The sequence below is a fragment of the Macrobrachium nipponense genome, chromosome 20 (genome assembly GCF_015104395.2).
Source record: "Macrobrachium nipponense isolate FS-2020 chromosome 20, ASM1510439v2, whole genome shotgun sequence".
Classification (NCBI taxonomy): Eukaryota; Metazoa; Arthropoda; class Malacostraca; order Decapoda; family Palaemonidae; genus Macrobrachium; species Macrobrachium nipponense.
In genome coordinates this window covers 35,694,088-35,715,848 of record NC_061089.1, presented here as the reverse complement: position 1 = coordinate 35,715,848, position 21,761 = coordinate 35,694,088, and the positions used below count along the sequence as shown (strand labels likewise).

General features: G+C 36.6%; 1 protein-coding gene across 6 annotated transcripts in view; it reads left to right on the top strand.

Moving 5' to 3' along the window:
- Nucleotides 1–21,761, top strand: part of LOC135224836 (uncharacterized) — a 634,596-nt gene that overhangs the window by 194,067 nt on the left and 418,768 nt on the right. The window contains exon 1 of one of the 6 annotated variants that reach the window (XM_064264179.1): nucleotides 4,260–4,306. The exons of the other annotated variants lie outside the window; for them this stretch is intronic. The gene's annotated coding sequence lies outside the window, so the exon portion shown is untranslated. Of the gene's footprint in view, nucleotides 1–4,259; nucleotides 4,307–21,761 lie in introns of those variants that run through there. 6 annotated transcript variants of the gene reach the window in all.

Genomic DNA, 21,761 nt, shown 5'->3' with positions numbered 1-21,761 from the left:
TATTTCCTCGAGGGAGGATTTGTCCCGATTTTTTTAAGAAGTTTTGTCTTTTTATATAATTTATATTTCAGTAAAGTAACCTTACTTATTTTTTTTCGTCTTCTTTATAACCATAGCTTTGCAGCCTTTTTATACTTAAATTCATCCTGTGGTGAAGCTGTTCATCGGACATTGATGTCGACATTGTTTCAACGCATGATTATCAGAAGATGAAGCGCTTCATCTCTGTAACTCTTGTCTTTGAATAACGACTTGCCTACGAGCGATTGCTGAGGCCCTATTTCTTGGATATAAATCGTTAGTTTACGTACTTGTGGAGTCGTGAATTATATAAAAAAAATATATATATAGAAAAATGTTTGTCATAGAAAACTTGTCATATGTTACAGCCTATGAGATCGATTGTGGATGGAAAGGATCCCATTTCTTGCATATTTGAACTGACAGGTATAATATCTCTTAAATAATGAATTAAGGTAAATGCTCATAACAAGTAAAGGCACTTAAACCTTTCTCATTCTGGACATTATTGTTTCTTCACTCGAAGTAGGATTTGCCATTTATGGGCGCGACTGTTGAAAGGTGTCTGATATTTTTTCCTCTCTCTCTCTCTCTCTCTCTCTCTCTCTCTCTCTCTCTCTCTCTCTCTCTCTCTCTCTCTCTATACCATTAATTGATCCTTGTTAAATTGTCTAGTCTATGGCTCAAAGGCTTCCACTTCAATATGGGTGTTGAAGACATCTATCAAGAATTTGAGAGGCAATTAAACCAAACTAATGGATGGACTGCCAAGAAGGAGATCAGTTACAAACTTCACATTTTTAATCTTGGCAGTTGATCTGAAGGTATCTTTCCCCCCCCCCCCTTCCCCCACACAACCACCACCCCACCCCACCCTCCCCTCACACCCAAGTTGTCTATTGTTAACAGTTGAAGCAGTCTTTTTGAGTCTCGTATTAACTGACTTTGCTGTGTAATAATAATAATAATGATAATCTCTATTATTATTATTATTATTATTATTATTTGAAATAGGTTTGACATTATTGTTGTTATAATGATTGAAAATGAGTCACATACTGATGGAAACAAGGCAGCAAAGCCTAATAGGCTTAAATCTCCCGGCAACCTTCCGCAGAATGTCCACATGAACACTAAACCTAGAGAGAGAGAGAGAGAGAGAGAGAGAGAGAGAGAGAGAGAGAGAGAGAGAGAGACGCATATGCACACTTTTGCGTATTTTCCCACAAACTCAGTAGTATTCACCATCATCCCGGCTTTGTCAGGAAGATTACCCTGGGGATCATCAACCCCTTCTTAGAGGGTGAAATATATTCCGCCAATTTAATTGCGTCAGGAGTACTGTCTTAAAGTCAAGCCTGGGTGGCCCGTGAATGATTTATGCAAAGGGGCCATGTAGTTATTCAACTTGTTGGTGGGAATAAACAGGATCTGAGAAGGGGGAGATGAATACGGGAAGGGGAAAGGCTCTTATTTTTTTTTTTTTAGGGGGGCGGTCGGTTGGTTGGGGAAGGGGGTCTTAGAATTGCTGCTTAGGGAATGCATACAGTTACTCTGCTTGTTGGTAAGGATAAACAGGATTATGGGGGTGTTTTTTTTTTGTGGGGGGGGGGGGAATGTATAAGAAGGCTGTTGGTGATGTTGAGATGGGCGTTGGAGGGGTGGGGGAGAGGCGGGGTTTGCAATGTAGGTGTAGTAGGTTCAAACTGGGTAGGCGAGATTGTGGTGATCGCGATATATGAATATATTTTGGGTTCAACGTCTCCGATGCCGTGAGTGTTCTGGGCTGGTGATTCATCTTCTCGGAGAATTTAATAAAGCGGCTTTAGGAGGATTGTGAGAATTGCAACTTAGGGAGGGAGGCTCTGCAATGGCAAATGGTTTGCGCGATCTCTCTCTCTCTCTCTCTCTCTCTCTCTCTCTCGTTTGCTACTCTCATCACTGGCTTATTTCATGATACACAGTAAATGCTGTTCGATCAAATTGGATGCTGTACTCTCGTTTGGTTATTTCTCTCTCTCTCTCTCTCTCTCTCTCTCTCTCTCTCTCTCTCTCTCTCTCTCTCTCTCATTTAATTTTTCAATGAACATTTTTCAGTGAACACCGTGGGGTGTTTCGTGGGGATGTTAGATCGACGTTAATAGTCCTCATGAAACATAGCTGATCTCTTATATTTCTTTATATATTATTTGTAGTTATTTTTATTTTATAGTTAATTTCACCCTATTTTATACTTCCAGCATTTGCATGTCATGGAAACCTCTGACTTTCAAGATTACGCCTTTTAAATAGTGGTATTTTTTAATAGTGCAGTTACGAAGATTGCTTAAAACAGTATTGTCAAAATTTTCATGTCTGAAAAAATTTTATATTTTCGAAGTAATAATAATGATTATTTTCTGTTATTATTAATATTGCGAATGTCGTACGATGAAGAGATACCGAGATACCTTTTGTAATTTCGTGTTTCTGACTGACGCTGTGACCAAGATGCTTTCACTCTTGTAAGTAACTCTTGTCTGTTTTCGTATTATTACAAGGATACCGTAGTCGCGTTGAGAAAAACATCTGACGTTTGTACCTCAGAATGATCTTGTGGCATTTGTTTTTAATATAGGAGACGTATTTATGGGTGTAGGGCATGCGATGGGTGAGTCTGATGTTGGCTTTGGTTGGTTACAGATGAGGCAGGAGGCCATATACGGGAGGGAATGTAACTTATTGTTAGTTTCTATCGTATGTTTTGAGTGCATTGTTGAGAGCATGCCAACGCATTTGGCGTGCGTTTACTCAGCATGTTTTATGCAAGGTATATTCTCGAGATGTGCCCGGGAGACTCCTCCAAACATATACATGTGGTTTTCTTCTTCTCTTCTCTCTGATGACTTCCTTTGTTGAATCTGCTGGTTTTTCTCTTAGCGTTGCGGTACACGTCATTGCTGAACACTACGCTGCTCTTGCTTGCATGTAAATGAAGCTGAGCGCTCGCAAGGGCGACTCGCAGGAAAGTGAAAGAGTAGTCAAGATTATTACTTTTATTTGTTAGCAGAACAATATGATGTTGCGAAATAGCGTTTGACAAATATGTTAGTATTAACGCATTTTTCAGATTAATTTGACTGAGTTCTTGACTTCATTTAATCCCATATCAGAATTTTACGTGTGGATGCCAAGATTGTTCGGTTTGGACTGTGGGATGAGATGGAACAATGTTAAAGTTGTGTTTGTTGAGAGGTGAGTCAGTCTGGAAGAGATGGAAAAGGAAAGACCGGAGAGGAGAGAATTGGCCATTCCCAGTAATTACTCTTCCGAAACCCCCTCGGCGTTGATCATCTGAGTTTTTGTTGTCATTATCTGCCAGACATTTAACAATGGAGAATAACTTTCGTAATTAGAACTAGTTACTAGACTTATGGTAAAATATGGAGCTTTTATGAAAACGAAGGCTAAGAGATCTAAATACTGCTAGATCCACTTGGTGAAATTAAAGAGAAAAATACATTTTCTCTACGAACATTTGATAACTGCGGTGGTAATCCGAGATAGAAAATGGTGTGAAACTTCCCTCATAAAAGACACAGTATATTAACGGAGTTTCATGAGATGGATGCTTGGTACTGGTTACTTGAATTGTGCTGTTCGAATATAAACTTTTTATGTTGACGATTAAATGAAGGTGCTATATTTCTTCGTATTGCTGAGTATTTTCGCGAAAGACGATGGTTCCGCCGACTCCTCTGAGGAGGATTAAGTTGATGTTGATAGTTCCTCGCGAGAAAAGAGGGAAAGAAGAGGAAAGAAAGATTTATAAGGCCGGGGCTGAGCGAAAAGATTTATAAAGATTGAGAGGGAAACGAAGGACCAAGAAAGAAATGTTTGATGTATGAGGTTTAAGGACGACCACGAGAGAGAGAGAGAGAGAGAGAGAGAGAGAGAGAGAGAGAGAGAGAGAGAGAGAGAGAGAGTAAATTTACTTTCTTCTAATGGTTATGTTTTGAAATATGAGATAATGATGTAGTACTTTCCCACAGGGAAAATTTATCATTTTCTTGTGTCTCTTTTCCTGAAGAGTATGGTTGGAACTTGTACTCCAGACCTACAGATAGGCATACATTCACAAACACATACACAAGAAGGAATGTTTATGTGCATGTGTTTTCTCGCTACCTTGTTTTTTATACTAATTAGTATTTTGCTTTAGTATGAATATTAATGTATTTTTTCCTATCGACAGGTAAGAAGTTGTTTCTGAGGCATTCTGTTCGAAAAACCTACTACTGGCACTGTAAGTAAAGTGATTGTAATGCAATATATATTCTTTGGGAAAATAATTATCTTATGCCGAGGATTGTTTTCTACTTAGTCTGAGAATAAGAATTTAACATTATTTTTAATTTTCATGAAGTGAATCAAGGTAGGCAATGATCATTAGGCGCATTAGACAGAGGAACACTTCTTTTGCATGTTTTTTTCGTGATGGGATTTCAGTTTTTGTGTCAGACTTTCAAAGAATGTCTTTAATGATGTGCTTATCCAGAGAAAATCTTGCCGTAATTATTTTACAAGCGTTTGAACTCATGCTTACCTAATGTACTGAAATGGCCAAAATGTGAAGAACAAAGATTTGCTATTTTTATGTTGAGTTGAAGTATCGAGCTATTGAATATAGTATCATGCTCGTGGTGTTTATCATTTATATATAGAAATCAAATGAGTGGCAGTTGCTTACCAAGTAACAGGAACTGATTTCATTCATTTTGTTATTAAAAGATTTGTGGTTGCATTGCATAGTGAATGGACACATTTGGCATTTGGAACACTTGAAAAAGAACTTTCATTTGGTCAATACCATAGAGCCATTGCGAGCTCAAGGTTATTTTGCTATGTTCGTAAAAAGAGTTGATCACCGAACAACAGTTTTCGCTGAGGTACAGGCAGCTTAGTCCAACAAACACATTGTTTTATGCCAAGTTTGTACATCGGTCAAGGTTATAAGTTGTTTTGTATGTCAAGATGAGAAAGCTGAGTATTTTTAGTTCACGTGCCTCTCGGGAGACATTGGTGACAGTTTTCTACCTGCATGTTAGGAAATCTCTCTCTCTCTCTCTCTCTCTCTCTCTCTCGGCTCTCCTCTCTCTCTCTCTCTCTCTCGTTTATGTCATTGTTTAATAAGAGCAGCATTTGATTCACCAGGAGAGCCAGGAGTCAGATACTTCGTTGTTATGGTAGTTTTACAGTTACTCTGTAACCTTTACACGAAATACTGTATGTAAAATTAGTGTATTTTGCAAGATATTTTTTTTATCTTTTAGAAAGAACCCTTTCAGCTTGCAGTATGGCTAAGGATTGCTGGTAGAGTTAAAAGTGACAGAGTTATATGAAGATCAAATCGTTATTCATTGCCTATAGCCAGGAGGATGGCTGTCTTTGATAGACAGATGCTAATTTGTTAGGATTTGAACTGGTTAGCACCTCTCTCTCTCTCTCTCTCTCTCTCTCTCTCTCTCTCTCTCTCTCTCTCTCTCTCTCTCTGCAAAGACTTTGGGAAAGTAAAATTGGGACAAGTATTAAACTTGCTTTCCCAAAACTTTAGAGGGTCACCATTTCCTCACGGATGGTCAACTCTCTCTCTCTCTCTCTCTCTCTCTCTCTCTCTCTCTCTCTCTCTCTCTTGAAGTGTAGTCACAGATTCATCTACGAATGCCAATCCTCTCTCTCTCTCTCTCTCTTCTCTCTCTCTCTCTCTCTCTCTCTCTCTCTCTCTCTCGCCCAGCGTAGCATCCCTCTCATATGTTAATGTACTCTCTCTCTCTCTCTCTCTCTCTCTCTCTCTCTCTCTCGTGATTTATCAACTAACCTTGGGCGCTTATAGTTTCCGTCTAGTCGGAATTCTGTTCTGTAATTCCTCGGATATACTAATTTACGAAGAGCCTACGTCAAAGTCTTGGAGGAAAAATTATGATTTTGGGGCGAAAGTTTGGTGGCGGCAGCTGGCCTTTGGGGTGATGCTGAGGGATATAGGAAAGAGGGGGGATTGAGGGGACTGTTGTTGGGATGGGAGATAGAACCGAATTGGATAAAGGTATTTTGTAAGCATTGTCTGGCCTTGTAGTTTTGTACAAGTCCTTTTTTTATTCCATCTTTTTATAGGGACATATTTTTATAGGGGCAAATCGTTGGTTGTGTTGGATAGTAGATTTATACTGTATTTTTTATAATTCGTGCAATTCTCTCTCTCTCTCTCTCTCTCTCTCTCTCTCTCTCTCTCTCTCTCTCTCTCTCTCTCTCATTATTATGTACATTGCATAACCACGCTTCTTCCTGTAATCAGACCTTTTCATATCTTGTTACTTTGCCCACATGGACTCGCGAGTATGTCACATTGTTTGTTCAGAGAGTAACAGAATACTATTTACGTTAATCTGTGGCTCACATATTATTTTGTTCCCTACTATTGCTTATCCTGACGAATTTGTCTGTGGTGATTGTTCGATAAATAATTATATTGTAGAAGTAGCATCGACTTGACATGCATGCAGTTAATCGAATTGTGTATGGTTCCATAGGTTTTACGTGCTACGGTGTTTCTGTTTTACACTCGTCACATCATATTCAAGTTCATATCGTTATCATTGATTGTTATGGACAAGAGGAATAGGTAAATGTACCGTGCACAGGTAGATAGATAGATTGATAGATAGATAGGTAGATAGATAGACAGACAGACAGGTCTTGTGTGCAAGAATGTTTGCATAGCAGTATTTGATTTTTTGTCGGTGCAAGCACCAGGCCTTTTCAACAAGTTTCCCTTTGCCCATCAAATTCCCGGTTTGTAGCTTACGTGCAGAATGGTTGAATTTCCATGGCAGAAGCTCTGCAATATGATCCTTGTTGACATCATTGGAGAGGGGGGAGTTAAAAATCCAGCGATTTTATTCTCATGAAAGAGGGATATTAGTATACGTAGTTTTATGGGCCATTAATTAATTTAGATGGGATGAAATGGCCATTGTGCGTAGATTGATCGTTTCATGCAAAATATCTTGGCATACTTAAATTCAGAAATTAATTAATATTGTACAGCTCTCTGCTCTTTTAAAGTTGCAGTTGTCTTTATTCAGTGTCATTTCTCTCTCTCTCTCTCTCTCTCTCTCTCTCTCTCTCTCTCCGCTCTCTCCTCTCTCCTTCCTCTCTCTCTCTCTCTCTCTCTCTCTCTCTCTGACTGGACATGAACATCGGTGACCTGTTCTCCGCTTTTGAGTCGGGACGAAAACTTTTATTTTTTAACTTTTGAAGTACGTTTCAGTTTGTGTGTGTGTGTGCTTGTGTTTTAGTGCGTGTGTGTGTTAGTGTGTGTGTGTGTGTGAGTGTCTTCACAATAGTGAGATAGTTATTGAGTTTATACGAGATTCAGGTTCATCTTTGTATTGGAGTCAAAGTGAATATCCACATATAAATGGAAAATGTTTTAAGGTGACTCTCTCTCTCTCCTCTCTCTCTCTCTCTCTCTCTCTCTCTCTCTCCTCTCTCTCTCTCTCTCTCTCTCTCTCTCTCTCAAGTGTGTGGCTTTCTGAGCAATTAATGTTTATCATTTCGTATGTTAGCTGCAGATTTTACATTTCTGTCTTGTCATGTAACATCGTTATATTGCAAGTTTTAGTTTTTATTTGTTTAAGTTTTACTTTCTGTATACAGTTTTTACATTTCAACCTATGTACCTATTTACCTATTAACCAATTTGTTATAAGTTTGAAGCCAGTAAGAAGGAAGACTGTCCAAATTTTGCCTTGACCTTTTAAGAGAAGGGAAACTGTTAGGAATCTGTAAGACCTTAAGAGTTTCATTGTGAAGGAAATTGAATGGATTTCTCAGTCTAGTGTCAGAAATCGGGTGATTGATATATTATAAACCTGTGGTCTTGGGCGTTGAAAATATAGTACATTATTCACACTAATGTATTTTAGTTAATGTAGTTAGAAAAATCAGTATTTGCTCAATTGCTTAATTTTTTTTGATGGCCCCGTTCAGAAAAAAAAACAGGAAAAGAGGATAATGGAGTACAATAGGCGGTAAAGGCGTAGGATAGACCCTCTTATTCTGTATTTATATGTTGGATAATTGACTGAATTCGTCCATTAAATTACGCCACTTTGACAACTCTTGTCTGTCGTAGTGGGATGCCGCACTCGACTGTTTGGACACATTAATGCTTTGAGGATGGTATTTTTAACCATATTCCTAATGACGCAGGTTACTCATTGCAGATCGTGGTGTGAATTAGAAAAAAGTTGCAGTGGTGTAGCGGTTGTTACACATCTGTTCGTAAAGGCACTAAAGTTTGTGTACAACTCGTACATACATAGTAGATTTTCGCATTATTTAAAATTTCGACGTAAGTAATTTTAAAAGTTAAAATTCTTAAAAGAAAATTGTTCGGTTTTAGGGGGTATTATCATGAAAATGTTGACCAATCAATTTCAGTTTAGTATAAATATTTGATTACCATCTAATCCAAAAGTTCAATTTCTGAGAAGCTTGGAACTCTGCGGGGTTAGTCATTTTCAGTCATTTTCATGATTCGGTGGAGATGAAGGTATGTTAACGTTTATATGCATAACACTTGAAATGTTCCTTTTTCTGTTTGAAGGAAAATGCTTTGTGGCGTAGTGAACTACTGTATTTAGGCTTCATAGAAAGCTTATACTTTCTTCTATTTCGGCATGTGGGCGGCCCATGTTTGTGTATAGGTTGTGTACAAGCACATGGTTCTGAAAGTGGTTTTAACCTGTAACTTCCTCTTATCCAGAGGAGTGCCTATGGTTTTGTTTGTCATAATCTCCGTTTTTTCCCCACTGATCATCCCTTTCTCCTTGAGAGAAAGGGATATGGGGAAAGCCACTGGCGTAGAAAAAATGTATAGCAAAGTCTTCCCTATGAAATATGTAATAATAAATGTTGAATATGAATTAATAAATGTTGAAAGTGAATCTCTGAACATAATGAGTTTGTAATATCGTCTGTTTTTATATATATGAGAATGTATAATATAGTCTGTTTTTATATATATATGAGAATGTACAGTGAGAGCTACTCCTTGTCATGCATGCGCTGATTTTCGTATTGTATTGAGAAAAATTGCTCACAATTTCAGTGAGATTTTGGAAGGTGCTCATTCCAGTTTTCTCAGGTTATTTAGATATATCACTAATAATTAAATGAAGTCATTTGTGATGTGATTTCTAGAAAACGGTCATTGATATGGTTTTGTGAATGGAGGATAAAAACCAGTTTTTAGACTAGGCTCCTTGAACAATTTTTTTAATTTATTTATTTGTTATTATTTATTTATGATTATATTATATTATTATTTTATTAATTTTTTATTTTATTATTATCATTGATTATTATTATCATTGATTATTATTGGTTCAATCATCATTATTTTATTAATTAATTAATTATTATAATTATTTTGGCAATTCGTTGGTACTAATATCCGAATTTATAAGCCGATCGAGTTTTGTTTCATAGATGAAGGTAACCATTTTATACATAAAGAAATATGAAAAGATATTTGCCACAGATGAACTGCTGGCATTTATAATTGAAGTTAGTGTACATTTTTATAACTTTAGCATCCAGATTCAAGTGTTAACGTGCTGTATAAGTAAATTTGTATTTGATCAACTGTGTTGGCCTTCAGCTCAACCCTCGTACTCCTGTATGATTCTGTTCCCATGGCCCTTATTGAAGGACTTGGTGTAAAGTCTCCTAAAACTTGGTACTCCTATTAATATCGGCCTGTAAAGGTGTTTGTCGCCATATTAAAAAAATCCAGAAAGAAGAAAAACAGAATCCGTAAAAATGTTAAGAACAATGAAGGAAGTCCTCAGAAACGAAAAAAGTAAAAAAAAAAAAAAATTACAAAAAATACTATATGGTGCGAAGGTCGGGTTGGTAAGGTTATTGAAGAAAGTCAGAACTGCATATTATGCATGCAGTTCAGTGGACATGCTCCGGAGTTATCGTGGACATGCTCTGGACTTATCGACACTGAGAAGTCTGGAAGATTATGCACAATTATTGATGCTGTGCCTGGTCCTTCGCTTGCTTGCTAAATAGTAGAAGAAACGCTAGATAAGGTGCCGACTTTGTTTTCATTTGTTTTTCGTCATAAGAATCGGCAGTTCACTTAACACTTTCTTAATTTTTTCCATGGTTAATAATAATAATAATAATAATAATAGTAATAATTACAATTACTTGAGCAAGTTTTGAGCTGCCTACCTCGATGCTTTGTGAGGCTGTTGGTGCACTTACCTCTTTTGGAGATTAAATCTTAGCCCTAAGCCAAATATCGCTAGGTTATCAGAGACCCTCTTTAACATGCTTTAAAAAGAAATTGCGGCATCGGTATCAGTTGGTTTATTGTTATTGAATGCAATTCTGCTGGGACTTAATGATGCCGTATGTAGATTAACGCAATGGGTTGGGAACTGCGGCATTGTATATGGAACCCGTTAAAACGACTCTCTCTCTCTCTCTCTCTCTCTCTCTCTCTCTCTCTCTCTCTCTCTCTCTCTCTCTCTAGTGACTTTAATACCCAGCTTACCATGTTGATTATTTCCTGTTTTTCTTCCTAGTAGGATGTCCTTAATGTTTGGGCAAAGAACCGGAGCTATAAACTCTCTTGATGACTCAATATATGTATATATATATATATATATATATATATATATATATATATATATATATGTGTGTGGTGTGTATGTGTGTGTGTGTGTGTGTATATTATAATATATATATATATATATAATATATATATATATATATATATAGATATGTATCTATATCTATATATATATATAATATATATATATACATAATTATAGATATATATATATATCTATATAGTATATATGATACTATATAGATATATATATAAATATTTTTACTAATTTTATACATTGGTTTTACTCGTTATACATTGATTTTACTTGAGAATAAGACAAACAATAAATTGTTTATTTTTTTATTTTCTGTTGAGTATCCGGATGTGTAATTTACGTAAAGAGACAATATTGTCTTGAACATAGATAGAGAAAAAAAGGGTGTAATCTGACGAAGGGCCTTCGGTCGCTCGTCGCACTTGTTGTCGCCGCCGCTGCAGCCGCCTTGGCAATTGCTTGTACTGAATTGTAATAACAATAACAGGAACATTAATCAGATTTATGGCGGTGTTGTTCCAGGGTTAATGGCCGTCGTCCTGAAGATGCGGGTATTAAAAACGTTCGCAATTTCGCGTCGAAGCAGGTGGTAAAAAATGTCATACTGAGGGTGTAATTCCGCAGCGAATGCGCTTTTACGTCGGAAAAGAAATCGGTATGTCAGGCCGGAAGTAATGCCTGTGTAAAAATGAATGTTTATGAAAACTGGTGAAATATGAATACGAAAAGAATGGTTGTATAATGCTGAAGACATATTTCACGACTTAATGTGGAAAGAATGCGCGTATGAAAGTGAAGATAATGTTCCTGTGTTTACTTAGTATATATATATATATATATATATATATATATATATATATATATATATATATATATATATATATATATATTTGAAAGCGGTGCTTTTATAAATCTTTAAACAGCATGGATTTCCTAAAAGTATGCGATAAATCTGGAAAGAACGTTTTGTATATGAAAAGAATGGATATTTATATGTAAAATGATGACAGTTTTTATATTTGAAAGGAATGCGCACAGATATGTAATGAGTGCCTTTAAGTATGTGAATAGATTATACACAAAAAAGTGTAGACAAGTGATACATAAATGTGCAAGTAATGGTTGTGTGCAATGTATATGTGCAAGCATGATCATAAATAATCAAGGGATCATAAACAAAGATGCTATTGTATTATTGAGGTGTTAATGTAAATTTTTTTTCATTTTGAGAAGCACTAGCCATTGCATTTTAATATATTTGTACGATTAAACTTAACACACTTGTCAAAGATAAATCACTTTATGTTTACTCTACTTTAACTGAGGGAAATACATGAAAGAATAGATGAGCATTTGAGTTGCAAAAGAGGTGTTTTTAAGCTCTTTCATTAGAAGATTACAGTAGAGTAGTATCACTAAGTTTGACACTAAAAAAAAAAAAAAAAAAAAATGTTGCACGTTACCTGAAAGCGTGGCTGTCAGTTTTGACATGTTGCTGAAGAAAAACATGGTTTTATCGTAAACGGGAAACGGTGCACAAAGATGTAAGTTGGTCTCTTGGCAATTTTGAAGAGGAATGACAGCCTACTATTTCCATCTCCTTTTCTTCATTATCTCATTTTTTTTTTACCATTTCTCTTATGGCGTCATTTCTAACCCTACCCTTCTTCCGTCTGATTCCTAGTATTCTATTAAAAGCTTTGTTTTCAATTCGACAGAATCTATTAATGTAGTTTCACTGTCATTGCATGATTCATATATATTTATATATATATATATATATTATATATATATATATATATATGTGTGTGTGTGTGTGTGTGTGTGTGTGTGTGTGTGTGTGTGTGTGTGTGTGTGTGTGTGTAAATAGAGTGATAGACGGACATCTGAGCATTTTCCTGATTTTATCGTAGAGACATTCAGTTAACCAAGTCCCCCGATACTTTGACAGAGCCCTTTAAATCCCCTTATCGCGTGTCAGTAAACTAATAACGAAAATGTACGTTTACTAAAATAAAAAAGAAGTTGTTTTGAAATAAATCACGAAGTGGGTGCTCCTAGAGGAATATAGATTAAGGTAATGGAAAGAGTGCCAGACAGCGTCCTAAGTTCCATTAAGGCGAGTGTGACGGCTGTGAATACTTCCTTCTTTTCCCCCCGTCCCGGACTTATGATTAATGGGTGCGTTGCATCGTTACATTGACGGAGTGTACATTCCCTGATAATATTCATAGTTAGGCGAAGAAAAATAGTGTAGTAAAAGAAAGGAAGAAAAGTTTGTGTCCTTTTCGACTCGGTTTTTTTTCTTTCTCTCCGTGTCGCATGCTTGGCACCCTGCTGTGCTATCATGCAAATTTCTCTCCTCTCTCTCTCTCTCTCTCTCTCTCTCTCTCTCTCTCTCTCTCTGAAGGGAAATCACTAGATTTTTCTGGTTCATTGCATTACTCGATTTATTACACCGTACTTGATGGAGAAGAATCACTTTGGTCACATGCCCAGAATACGTGCTCATTTATTTTTCGTTATTTATTTATGTACAGTTTTTAGTCGAAGAGGTATTATATCGATAGATATAAGTATTAGCTGAAATAACACTCCGAAATTTTGAATTATCACAGCTACTTCTCAAAACATCGGTAGTTTGTTTTGATATTTGTTTGTTACGAATATTAATTCAACAGAGGATTATACCAGCATTTTCCATAATGATTTTCTTTTAGCTCACGAAAATGTTTTGCTTTCTATTTATGTATGAATATATATTTAGCTGTAGTCTTCTTTTTTTTTTTTGGAGGGTGGGGGGGATTCGTAATAATTTTATGGCTTTTTCCTCTCATAAGTACGTTGATTTTGGTTATATCCTTGTCATGAATGTTCTAAAACATTTCATCTTTGATGTATACCTATTGTTTTTCTTATGATTCATATGCATTTATAAATTTGCAAACTTAAAATTGCATTTTATTTTAGTAAATTTTCTTCAACTTTAAGAGTTTACCGATTTCTGTCTTTCCATATTTTTATTTTGGTGAGCTAAAATGAAAGCTGATTTTTGTCCATCACAATTTGTTGTTAATATTTTTGTTTTTGAACCTTGATTCACTCCTTGTAAACTATTTTTTTTTCTTTTACACTGAAAGTAATGGTTTTACTTCAGCTGAAAGCTTTGCAGATTTCGTGCATTTGAATATTTAAAAAGCGAGGGCTTTAACTCTGGAATATGTAGCTTTTATTTTATTTTTTTATGTTAGTCTAATTCAATTATAGTGGGACTTAAAGTCTATATGAAGAGGCGGATAGATAAAAAGGACATGAATGGATCCTGTATTTTAAAATAAGAATTACCACTTGCACAAAATTGATAAGGAGTGCTTCTTCTTCAGAAAAGGCGGTCGATAGTGATGACCTTGTCGCTTGCATGTATTGCATTATTATTATTATTATTATTATTATTATTATTATTATTATTATTATTATTATTATTATTATTATTATTATTATTAGTGTGCAAATATTCTTATTGCGTATCCTTAGAGTTTTTGGGTACAAGGGACGTCATCAACACAGCATGCTTATTTTTAAGATGATACCGCTCCATACCTGTCGTGTGTTTAAAGTTCTGGTTAGCACCACCCAAAGTCCTTTTTGATTGTCAGCATTTCGCTTTCACTTTGAAATTTTCCCTTAAGTGGTTATTCGAACCCTTCAACACACACACACACACACACACACACACAGAGAGGAGAGAGAGAGAGAGAGAGAGAGAGAGAGAGAGAGAGAGAGAGAGGATTATTTTGTGTGTACCGAAATCGTCTTAGAAGACGCAGCCTTTGGAGAAAGTTTTCCTGGAGCAGAGCCATGGCTGATCATGTGACTGGGGTCTCAGAACACGCAAGACTCTCGTTACTTTGGTGCTGGGGGCAATCACGTCATGCCTGACAAACAGAGTCACGCACGTACACACTCACACACACTTACGTACATACATCAGCACGCACGCACCAACACAAACTTTAGTTACTTGCGCTTCTTTTTCCTAATCATTCAATGTCAAAAGTTCCGTATGCGGTAAGTTAGTCATGCAGTATTTGAGAGAGAGAGAGAGAGAGAGAGAGAGAGAGAGAGAGAGAGAGAGAGAGAGAGAAATTCTCTATATTTTCTTTGCTTTCACGGTCGACGAGTATCCTACAAAATCATCCATTGTGCAGCTTGAAACTCTCTCTCTCTCTCTCCTCTCTTCTCCTCGTCTCTCTCTCTCCTCTTCTCTCTCTCTCTCTCTCTCTCTCTCTCTCTCTCTCTCTCTCTCTCTAGGCAGTGAAATGTGATATTTTATTTTTATCCCAATTCTCATAAAATCTCATTTGTGTTTCTTCAATATGCTTGCAATTCTTTTCATGGGGAATTGTATTTTCTTTCAATGAGGTTTTCCCCCATGACCCTTGAGATTGGCGAAGGACTGTTTGTTATAAAGCTCTTTTGATGATATAGATATTCCTCTTACCTTTACTGGAGACCTTGAATATTAAATAACCATCTCTCTCTCTCTCTCTCTCTCTCTCTCTCTCTCTCTCTCTCTATCTCCTCTCTCTCTATATATATATATATATATATATATATATATATATATATATATATATATATATATAATGATATAATATATATATATATATATATATATATATATATATATATATATATATATATATATATATATATATATAAGTCATATCACTTTTCCGTGATTCATATACATATATCGAGCTACAATGTCCTTTAATATCTAATTCGCTCTACCTCGGAATTAATATATTTTCATATATGCTTAACCGAAGGGGAATTTTTTCTAGATAATAGAACTTGCCTGGATCGGGACGCGAACCCAGGATCCTTTCAAATCCAGGAACGTGTAGTAGGTAAAAGCTTCACTGACGTTCCTGGATTTGAAAGGATCCTGGGTTCGCGTCCCGATCCAGGCAAGTCTATATTATCGAGTAAAAAAATTCCCCTTCGGCGTTAAGCATATATGAAAATATATTAATTCCGAGGTAGAGCGAATTAGATATTAAAGGACATTGTAGCTCGATATATATTAATATATATATATATATAGATAGATATATATATATATATATAATATATATATATATATATATATATATATATATATATATAATCTTTTCTTTTGAGCGCGTTAGTGTACTCGGACAAAACCTCTTGAGTGAATTAGCTACATTGCCCTTGCAGATTATGTTAACGTTAAGTGTCGTTTTGTGCCTCCCATATTTTTGTGCTGATCGTACTATTTTTGTTTATTTCTGCAGTCTGTAATATTTTTATTTTTATTATTACTCAGCCTCTCCATTACGAAAAGTTTGGAACGATGAAAAAATTTGGAGTGAGACTGGAAGTGCAAATGATATGAGCTTCAATTAAGCTGTTATATTTTTGAATTATTCTGATATCATATGTGGGAAAATCCTCCATAGATATTTCCTTCTTGAGTGTTATCTCATAACATTGAGTTAAAAACCACCTTTATAATATTGCAAAATTATTTTAATCCCAACATTCTTAATCCTTTACTATTATTTTTTGTGTTGTCTCCATAATGTCGAATGATTTTCTTTTTAGATTTAGTTTTCATCCTGTGCTCTCCCGAATAGACATTTCACACTTTTCAGTGTTGCTAGAATCATTTTGCAATTGCCTCCTCGTTCATGTCTAGAATTTTTTCATTTTGTTTTAGAACGACTTTTTTCCCGTTTTTCGGTCATACTGTATCTTCACCACTCTGCTTTAATTTTATTTTCTTTATTTTCATTCCGGATTTATTCTGTTAGTTTGCTTCTTGTCTATCTACTCCTCATTCTATTTTTTAAAACTTCATTGCCGCTCTTCCTCTCCATTTTTTGAAGAATTGTTTTTCTAGTTTTATTGTGTTTTGCTTCTCCAGTCATTTTAGAAAGTTATATATTGTTAACTGCCGCTCCAGTCTTTGGAATAGAGTCTCTTATGGTTTAGTGAGTGTCTCCATTCACGGATTTTTTTTTATTAGTCTATTTGTCCTTTTTTCCATTCTAAGTAAAAATATGTAATTTTTATTTTTCTAATCTGAATGCGTTGTTGAATCCTTTTTTTTTATTTCTTACCCAGGGCGTCAGAAAAATGAGAAGGCCCTGACCTACTTAAATGCGAAGTGTGAGAAGGGAGGCTGGAGATGTGTTAAAGGAAACACATGGAAGGCGGAATTTCACAGAGGCCCTTTGCATTACGCAGCATCGGAGGTGATGAAGGTGGCGGTGTATTATTCATCTCCATTCTTTTTGGAACTAATATTTCAAGAATGTTATTGCCTACAATCTTCACCATCGTTTGCAAAACTGATCTTACTCACCATTCTTTGAAGATTGATATTTCAGTTTTATTTCATATCTTCCCCTTCATTCTTTCTAGTAATATTTTTCTTTCGTTTCATTACCTATCTGGCTCTCGTTTCCTTCCTCCGTGTCTCTGGGGCGATCCTTTCCGTTCATAATTACGCGCCATGGGCCCAGTTTGTTAGTGAGTGATCGAGTTAGTTTTGTCTGGCGTCGCAGAGCTGTTGAATTTTCTGGGATTTTTTGAGGCTCCTATTTGCTTTTCATTTCTCCTCGTGTTTTAATCCTCTAGTTTGTCCTCCTTTCTCCGTAATGGCTCGGAGATTTTTTTTTTTTTTTTTTTTTGCTGAATTTTTTGAATTTAATATACGTAATTCATTACCTCTTTAACTGAGATAGACCGATCGTATACTCATAGTAGTAGTATAAGATGATTGAGTGTACTAGATACACAGCATAAGAGAGAGAGAGAGAGAGAGAGAGAGAGAGAGAGAGAGAGAGAGAGAGAGAGAGAGAGAGAATAGTAACCATGGACGCATATACATACTTACACAGAAATTTCTGTTTTGAGGGAGAGTGAGAGGAAGATCTAAGCCAGAGCAGAGCGTCTGGCGATCTTTAGCGCAGATGATAAATGTGTCAGTGTGACAAGACGAACAGCGAGAACGTGATTTCAGATGAGAGTTCGTCCTTCTTTGCCGGTCCGAGGCCCCTGGGAGGGGGTACACCTCAAAATTTTGGATGTTATATCACCCATTGAAGACAGCTTTGATAATACCGACATTATTCATAATTTTTATTATTCATAATGTAGACGATATTTTAGACCGTGCATGTGACATGGTTGGTAGCAAAAACAGAGGTCATGTTTTTACCGTTACAAGTGTCCAAAATATTTTCTTATTTGTCATGCTTGGTTTTATTGCGGTAGTAAACTTCACACTTACGATGATGTACTTACTGACTCAAACATAACCTCTAAGCATATCATTCTTCTACTGTAGTTGATTCGTTTGAGGCAAAAACTGTTTTGGCTTTATTTTCCTCTTACCCTGATTGGAAGATGACTTCTGTTGCAGATTCCTATCTCATACAGCTCTAGAGGACACTTTAGGAAAACGACCACTGTCGTTTCATTGGCACTTGGTTGCAAGTATCGGTAGTATTTTAAAGCATTCATCATGAACTGGCTTTTGCAGTAGTGTCTTAATATGTTGTTTGTAGCTGTTGATTGCTAGCACTGATCTCTCTCACACACGCTATATGTGCGTGTCTGCAATATATATATATTAATATTTGTTTATTTACTTATGATTTTATTTACATTTTTTTCCATCTCCCCCTCGATTCTCTAGGCGAACTTCCTCTTGTCGAACGAGCTGTTTATTAATGCTCATTTGAAGGTCGTGTGGGTGAGAGGGAGGAGCATCAGGGGCCAAATCCCCGCTCTCTTTATCATCCTCTACAAACTGCAATTTCGTTTCGGATAAAATCGATTGATTATTATGGAAGATTAACCTTTGACTAAAGCCGTAATAGGGATGGGACATTGGGTAAGTAAAAGTGGCTGCATATTGGCTTTTGAATGGATTGGTTTCAGCCATTTTGACCCGTCCCCCTTCCTATCGTCTGCCCCCTTCACCCACCCCTCGCTCTACCCTCCTACCCCTACCCATGGCCATCAAACGCTGTCCGCTTTGCTTGCCTGGATTGTAGTTTTGATTGCAATTTGCTAAACACTCGTGTAACTTGATAAACCGACGCAATATTGAAATCTATCGTTCGTGTAGGGACCCCTTCCCTCCCTCTCTTCCCCCTTACTCCATCCTGCCTCCGAATGCCCTCTTTCCTTGGTCCCTGCCTCCAACCAATTTTGTATTCGCTCACAAGGGGCCATTTAAGTGGTCGCCCCTGTGAGCTTTTTAGTGAAGGCAGTTTTAGGTGCGAGATAATATTTCACACCAGTATTGCTTGCTTGCCTAGGATTATAGGATCCCCTGTGTGTGTGTGTGTGGGAGGAGGGGGGAGGTTTGGAGAGGGAGGGTCTTAGTACATGGGTCACACTCCACCAGATTCTTGCTCTTTCTTTCCTCTCTTTACGCACATACTGGTCCATAATATATATATATATATATATATATATATATATATATATATATATATATATATATATATATATAATAGATATATATATATATATATATGGTGTGTGTGTGTGTGTGTGTGTGTGTGTACACCAGAGAGATAGAGAGAGAACTGCATGGATGTGACAAGCCGACCGTATCACCATGCAAATGTGTCCAATCGGGCAGTCAGGATTTATCGTTAAATATAGAGTTGTTGGATATAGAAATTGGGAGAGAAAGAAGTCGCAGATGAAGTTTTTTTTTTTTTTTTTTTTTCTGTGAAGAGTAGGTAGAAAGCAATTGCTGCCGAGTAGCGTTTAGGAAATAGGAAGAGATTCCCAAGTTTTACGGCAACAAATTGAAAATGGTGATACTCGAAAGTGATTTTGACATTCAGAGAACTTGCATGATTCCCGTGCCTTATAACCCCTTCACACTGAGCTAATTCTCGCTACGTTCTTCAGAACGGGGAAGAAACGTGATGGACATCGAAGACACTTCTTAATTACGATCTGTATGAACGGGCCAGGATGGGAAGGGTATTCCAGAACGTCAACCATGTACCATGTTTAAAATGTGATCCCGTTCTAAAATAGGACTGAGTAAGGTCTTACTTTGAACGAGATTGGCGTACTGGAAACGGAATTGCCGTAATGCCAACGTGGCATGAACGACCTGAACATGGTGCGAACTGGTGAAAATAGTAGTTTTTCTTGTTGGTGTCTTTGTAGCTCCATAGTTTCTTATTATAAAGTATTTCATTTGATTGCAGCCATTGTACCGTAAGTTCCTCTTGATCACGGGTGAGATGTCTGTTTTTTTCTTTCTTTTTTCCTGCTGATTATTTGTTTCTTCTTCATTTTCAGAGTTACCTTTATTTGCAGCGGCAGCAGTAGGCATAAATAGGTCTAAGTAAGCAGCTCCCCAGCAGGAACCTCTTCGCTGAAATTTTTATGGAGGCCCCTCTCCCTGGTCCTTTTGTTTCCTGCCTCTGCTTGGCATTTTCACTGATTGAAATACTGAATCCAAATGAGATTGGATGTTTGCCTGCTGTAGATTAAACCAGCCTTATGCTGGCACGGGCTCTTGCTATTCAGTAGCCCGTAAAAGATTGGGTGAGAACGAGGTCGTATTTATAGCAGATCGGGCTGGAAATTGACGCAGATCCCCGTTCTGGACGTATTAAAGATTGACTCCGAACTCGGTGTAAACGGGCAGGACTAAACTTGAACTAGCTCAAACGGACGTGTCGTATTGTAAACGATTTAGGAACGATGTAGAACGGGTCGAGACATACTGCCAACGGGAGGAGATTTAATGCAAACGGAGTTAAAAGAGTGGTTAAAACCTTTCAAGAACGGCCTTCAAACGACATTGAAGACGATGACTTCACGTTTTTAAAACGATGTGCAGACTTTGTACAAACGGTAATGCACTTACCTCAAACTTGTGTCAGGTCGTAGTTAAGGCAAATATTGCCCCTTCCCAGCCCGCCCTTGCCCAGTTTCATGGAATTTTATAAACGGCCATGAATGCACTTTGAACTACTATGCATTTCAGGGCCGTGTCCAATTGATTTTCGTTGATAAAATTCTACCAAAACATTGGATATGGGTCACATTTTGGAAATAGGTATTTGAAGCCACGGCCTAATTGACAAAAATATGCATTGATGTCTAATGTTGATAATTAAGGCACCTATCGGAGTAAATCACAGAAATTTCAAGGGAAACTTAGCTAAATTTAGTAAGCACACAGAGGGAGGCTACTTGTGACGTAAAGTATGACGTAAAGTATGACATCAGGCTTAATAGCAGTGTTCCCAGTAGTGTGACAATGATCGTGGAAACAAATATTTGACCCTCTTGTTGAGAATTGTTGAGAATTACGATAATATTACGGTTTTCATTAGTGATACCACGGGTAAAGAATAAGAATTTGGTATATTTTATAAATATGACAACATTATAGCAAAGGAATTTGGTAAATATAACTATTGCAATATTACTATTTGCATTGTACAATTTTACGTTGACTAGGAATACATAGCAATTATAACCCAATTCTATTTACATTTTCTTGATTAGTTATGCAAAACTTTTGGAACTGGTGATACACAATCATATTGAAATGAAAATACGATAGTTTAGGTATTTGGTAAGATGTTTTGGCCCGACATACCTGGTAACTTGCATAATAGTAAACATCGCCGAGTTGCCGACGTCAGGGCAAAGCCAGATTATACGTCAATGCTGTTTCATCTGTGTCCTCGTGGCGGCCAGAGTGCTTTCGTTTTGCGTGATTTTGCAGTATATATCTTCAAATTCATAAAAAAATAAACATATATAAAACTTGGAATACATAGGCTCATGATAACCACTCAACAACCCTACAACAACATTAGTGTCAGTTTCAAGCACAGAATAATAAATGGAGAGTTGTGTGATATACTAAATACTTAGGATTTATTATGTGACTGATCGTGCATTAAGGAAGTTAAGGTTAGAACA